Raw genomic sequence first — 6368 nt, forward strand, 5'->3', positions numbered from 1 at the left:
AGTTATATGTATTTTTATGAAAAACAATATGTATATTTAATGTTAAAACTTAATTACACAACTAGTTTGGTTTAGTGACAAAGTGTGTGATTTTCAATCAAAAGTTTGTGGGTTCTAGTCTCATTTAAGACATGTTTAAGCCTATTTTATACAAAAGTTTTTACAAAACTCAAACCATAATTAAGTATGACCATTTAAAAATTTAATTGTTTAAACCCAACAAAATACTAATTTTACCTGAGGCTCAAAATATTTTTCGCGTTCTCGAAGCCGACCCTGATGGTGGTGTAGATGGTGGCGATGTCGGCAGTCGACAACAAGTGGTGTATGAGGTGCCTAACATGGCAGATCCAATTGCGGAATATGTGGTGGTGGTGGCGGCAAAAGTGGTGGTGGTGAGGACATCGAGTAAGTGGTGATACCAAACAATGGTTGTGGGAGATATCAAATGCCACGCATTACAGTTGTCTTTGAGTTTAACCTATTGAGTTTAACCTATTTTTTCACGCTTCTATTATTTCATATTTAATCACTCTGTAATATATAAATCTACAAGTTACAAAATTGAGGAAAAGTTATTTCAATTTGAAACACAAGCTTTTTTTATTCAATCCTTGTAATACATAGATTTTAATCTAGTTAAAAATAAATAAAAGCATGTATTAACTTTCTATCTATTATCTATTGTTCTAAAAATATACCTTCAAAATATAATAAAAAATAACATGAAAGAAAATTAGAATGCATGTTCATTTATTTGGATCGACGTTTGGCCCATTGAAGTGTCAAATTTGAATAGATGACTCTTCACAAATGTCAATACGGCATTAAAACCTATATCTGTAACATCCCGAAATTTCTAAAGTAATATTTAATATATTATTTTGTCGGGTGAAATAAACGAGTTAGTGGAACAACATAATATGAAGACTTAGTAGGATAATTAGATGGGATTGGATATGGACCAAAAGGAAATATGGGCCTTCGGTCCATGGGCTTGAGGGAGTATAAATACCCCCTTAAACCCCAATCCTTTCAATTCCATCCATTTATCCATCCTAATCTCTACACACCCAAAACACATACGACCCGAACCAAGATCCAAAGGTGAGGACCCGAGCTCGTTGGTGCTAGATCGTCGTGACAAACCAAAGCAACAAGACCAGCTCGTGTTCGTAGTTCGACTCATTTACGGTACGTTTATATCGAGAACTTGTTCGTTTAGGTTTGGATTAGTATAGAAATGATAGATCTGTGTTTGTATGGTAAAAACGAATCCAACAAAGCTAAACTTACTGAAAATGGTTATGATTTGATGGGTTAATCGATTGATAAAAGAACCCGTAACCTATATGCCTAAATCGCACCCTTTAAACATCGATGTTAGGTCGATTTGATGGTTGGGGTTTGTAGGCGCTGGTCAGACGATTTCGTGGATACCTAAATCGAGTTATTTGGTTAAGAAACGAAGATGATTAAGGGATTTAAGCACGAACAGTAGCTGCAGCCGACAACTTCGCCTGCAAGCTAAGTTCGTCTGATGAACTTCGCCTGCAAAGCTAAGTTCGCCTGATGACAACTTCGCCTAAAGCTAAGTTCGCCTGATGACAACTTCGCCTAAAGCTAAGTTCGTCTGATGACAACTTCGTCTAAAGCTAAGTTCGCCTGATGACAACTTCGCCTAAAGCTAAGTTCGCCTAAGGTTTAACGTCGCTTAAAGCTAAGTTCGCCTAAGGTTTAACTTCGCCTAAAGTTAAGTTCGATTAGAAAATAGATTAAAAACGATAAGTAAAAGTAAGCTAATACTAGGCCACCAGATTAGATCAGGCGAGTATTGATACGTGTAACTTATACAGTCAGCCGAGCTCAGTTAAAGAAGGGATTTACAACTATCGGAGGAAGAAGCAGAGTTCAGGTGAGTTTCTAGCCCCATTCCTTGTTATGTTTTCGGGGCTGTGTGCATACTCGATGTGTTTGTTAATACATTTATCCTAAGTGATAAGTGTATGCCATATGTGATATATGTGATGGATATGAATGATTGCTTGTCGGTACGCGAACGATCTTCGGATATTGCGCGTACTGTCAGGTTAAAAATAAAGGTACGAATATTATATATCGAAGATGTATGAATATTACAAATGAATACTTGTCGGGGCGTGAACGATCTTCGGATATTGCACGTATCGACAAGGGGTATGGTTGTTAAATGAAGGATGTAAAGAACGCCTAGAGTGTTCTTATGCTATAATGTAATTATTGTATATGTGAGGTATGTGTATACAGGTACACGAATGGTATGTGAGTTCTACGTTCGACATAGTAAGTTAGGATGGCAAATCCCTCTAGCTTCTATCGGACATAGACTCGGCTGGTGATGGCGTAGTTAAGGACTGCGGACCTTATACGGATTATAGATAGGCATCAGCATAGGAAAGGACTGTGGACCTTATACGTGCTGTATTGGTATTGTGGTAGCATAGGGGAGGACTGCGGACCTCGTACGTGCTAAGTATTTGTATTGTGGTAGCATAGGGGAGGACTGCGGACCTCGTACGTGCTATGTATTTGTGTTGTGGTAGCATAGGGGAGGACTGCGGACCTCGTACGTGCTATGAATTAGGTGGCAACATAGGGAAGGACTGTGGACCTCGTACGTGTTGTGGATGTAGGATGGTATAGGGAAGGACTGCGGACCTTGCACGTACCATAAATGGTGAACATAGGTAAGGACTGCGGACCTTTTACGTGTTCACGACCTTGAGTACAGGTATAGACGGCGGACTATGAACGTACTCTCGGTAGACTGAGGTTAGTGATTGTAGATATGTATGTATGTATGGTAGCAAGTATGTATGAAGAACATAAGGGTAACTAGTTAAGTATGGATATGTATCTTCGGATATGTATGTATGTGTATGTATTGTGTGGCGTCCGATTAACTAGAACTCACTCAGCGTAGCTGACTTTTAGTATGCACGCAGGTGAGTAGAATGAGACAGCTAGCTTGAGCGGACACATGGTGGGCGAATAGGAGACTGGCATCTGAAGACTCAAGATGTTTTAATGTAATTGACGTTTATTTTGAAAGACAAGAATGTTTAATTAAGGCAAGTTTTGGATTGCTGTAACGTTTCATGAAAGTTTTTATATTCCGCGAAAGTTTTAATGAACTCTGATTTGTAAGAACTGTGTTTATGAGTAAATCCGACGCTAAAGTAAGGCTACCGGGTTCGGGGCCTTACAATATCTCTTCAAAAGTTGGTTATATAATAATAAAACATGTAGAAAGAAACATAGTTGTATTTATAGTTGTGTGTATATTACTAGCTCGAGAATTACACGGGTTTTATATTTCTTGATTCTATTCTTGTGAATATATATTTTTTCGGTTTTAATTTAGTTTATTGTAAAGAATTTGTTATATTTATTAGATTTTATATACTTGCATGGTTATAATGCTTTGTGCCTACATAATGTTCTAGGATAGTAGAATTAGAGTTGGGTTGCGGTTTGGATTTGGACCGAGATGGGGTAGATTTAGAGTTAGGCTGGAGTTTATAAGACTAAGTATAAGTGGTAGGCTTGTAGCTAGTTTGGATGGGCTTGTAGGTGGGGTTTGTAAGTTGTTGGAAAGCTATTATAGTATTATGTACACATAATCAAGTATCAACATCGTGATGGCCTAATGTTTATTGTTTTTGTTCGTCCCATTTTCACGTTCTCCATAGCCGATCTCCTTTAATGTTTGCTGTTTTTGTTCATCCCATTTTCATCTCCTCCTTAACCAATTACCTCCTTAGCAATCATAAATTTGTTGTACACAAGTATTTCTAATTAAATGAAATTAAAATTGTTTTTCTTTGTCTTGCTTTCTTCAGTTGACCCCAAATTAGCCTAGCTTAATCGAACTTGGCTCCTTTAATTAAGCCATATAGAATTTGGCTCCTGATTTAGGGTTACTCATCTTAACACACACAATGACATAATCGGTTTCTATAAGATTAAGCACAATCTTCCAAACAAAAATTTTAAATGGTCAAAGATTCCAAGGATTATCACATCCCGGTGAGACTCTTACACAACCTTACACTATCTATCTTGGCTTTGTCCACATCCCCACAACAAGCCAAGAGTTTTGGTTGTTAAGGATTAATTAATAATAATCCAGGTCCTAGAGAGAGAATGATTTACATATTTTACATGTAAATAGTTTTTGGTACTTCTTACACAATACTTACACAACACATGGATCTTTTTATCTTGTTTTTGGCTAAAATCACCTAGATTGTGACTATTTTTTTAATGCACTCTTCCCACATCTCACCATGATGCTTACTCCCTAGTGATTTAACATATGTACTAAACTTGTCTCCTTGTTGATCGAAAACCCCCCTCAATTCCCTTTGAAATTGGTTTTGTGAGTATAAAGAACCATCTATTTATATACGTGGTTCGAACCATCTATACGAGTCGTATTGGTCCAACCCTTTAGACATATATGTCGTATAAATCCTACACATGTCGTATTGGTGACCGACTTAGCCATACAAACCGTATCAATCTATTTGTGGCCAAACTACCCTACTTTATCTCAACTTACTACTTTATTGTTTTGCACTTTTGCCTACCGCCACCCCAAAAACAATTTTCAAAATATCTAAACTTAAACATCCTTCTAATTTATTTATATAAACGAAATTAGGATGTTACACTTTAGGCATAACTTAGAAGAGAACAAATATAAATAAGACACCATCTTGGTTCCATGATTAGCAAAATTGTCTCCACCACCCATCTACAACTATAGTGATAATACCAAAAAGGATGTCAGAATAGTAGATGGTTCTAAAAAAAGAATGTGAAGAAGCTAATATGAAGTCAAAGGATGCTAAGAAGAAGCATCGATAATAAGAGTTACAACTGATGGTGCTACGAATCAAGTTCCAAAATAGTTCTTACATGTTGGTACGAACCTAAATGCTGATGATTTCGCAATCAAAACCAAGCATCTAAGAAACTCAACTTCATACTAAAATATATACGAAAAATATATGGGTAAATAAGATACCCTTCAAAGAACCAACCAAAATATTTTGATGCGTGAGAAAGAGAAAAGAGAATGAAAGAATTTGAAGATGTCAAGCCGAAGTAATTAATATAAATAAGACTACTTCAAGCAATGTGGGTTTCTTTTATAGAGATTAAGACGAGTAAGAATTATGTTAATAATGTGGGTAACAAAAGATCCGGGATACTACAAGGTGAGGTATAACAGAGAATGAAATTAATGCTTATGGGCTTTAGAACACGATGAGGTTAACAGAAAAAAGAAAGATGTTATATGGGTTGTTAAACAAGAGCATGGTGATTCACAAGGATCCTGTTCTCAAGCTGATCAAGGCTCAAGTTGTCAAGGTTAAACTCTTAACTACTTAGGGTCAAATATTAGTGTTCTTCAACTCGAATAAAGACAGAAGCAATATGATACTATGGATTTAAGCCAAATTTGAACATAGATTAACACCTTATTTCTCCAATAGACTAAAAGACTATGCCTAGGAAGAGACCCAACAGAATAATCAAAGGCTAACTAGAAGAGCTCATTAAATATTTTCTTTAATCTCAGACCAATGAACACATGAACGTACATGGAGCTTCAAGTGACCTTGCTCCCTTAGCTATCAAATGACATGTAATGGGTTGGCTTTATGTTGCAAGTCTAAGAGCTTTCATCATCATAGCAGTTGTAGGAAATGCATGCATTCACATTTTCCGAAGTCGAAATTGAAGGCTTGTGCTAATGTTATTCGAAGCCTGAAAAAGTGTAGGCTATAGGTTTTGGTATCATCAATTTGGGGAGATTGTTGGGAAGTTGATCTTAAAACTGACTTTAGAAAACTGCACAACTGGATATCATTTTTATGGATGTACCTAACAATGAAAAGTTCCTATCGAGAACCAGTTACGGTCAGTTGCTACTCGCGGTTTAGTTCAAAAAGAGAAGAGTTATCGTTGAAGCTAAATGAAGATCAAAATACAGTTTTGATGAAGATTATCTTTATTTTTTAATTTCTCATTTTTTTTAATCTTGCTCTTATTTGCAAATATATTTGTAAATCACTTTGAGATTACCGGATATTATTTAGCTTAAACCATATGTACGCATTGTTGTTGTAAATCGAAATGTGTGCTTGTGATATATATGTGTTTAGATAGATTTAATAAAGTGAAATGCATATAAATTTTTAATTACAACTTAATTAAATAACAATAAGCAACATAACCGATTGATAACACATATAATAGTAAACACTAATTCTTTCATCTTTATTGTGTTCTAAAAAAGTAAAAAAAAAATCCTAAAT

This window comes from Bidens hawaiensis, unplaced genomic scaffold (assembly GCF_021521415.1).
Source record: "Bidens hawaiensis isolate Kalapana, Puna unplaced genomic scaffold, B.hawaiensis_p1.1 tig00026342_1, whole genome shotgun sequence".
Lineage (NCBI taxonomy): Eukaryota > Viridiplantae > Streptophyta > Magnoliopsida > Asterales > Asteraceae > Bidens > Bidens hawaiensis.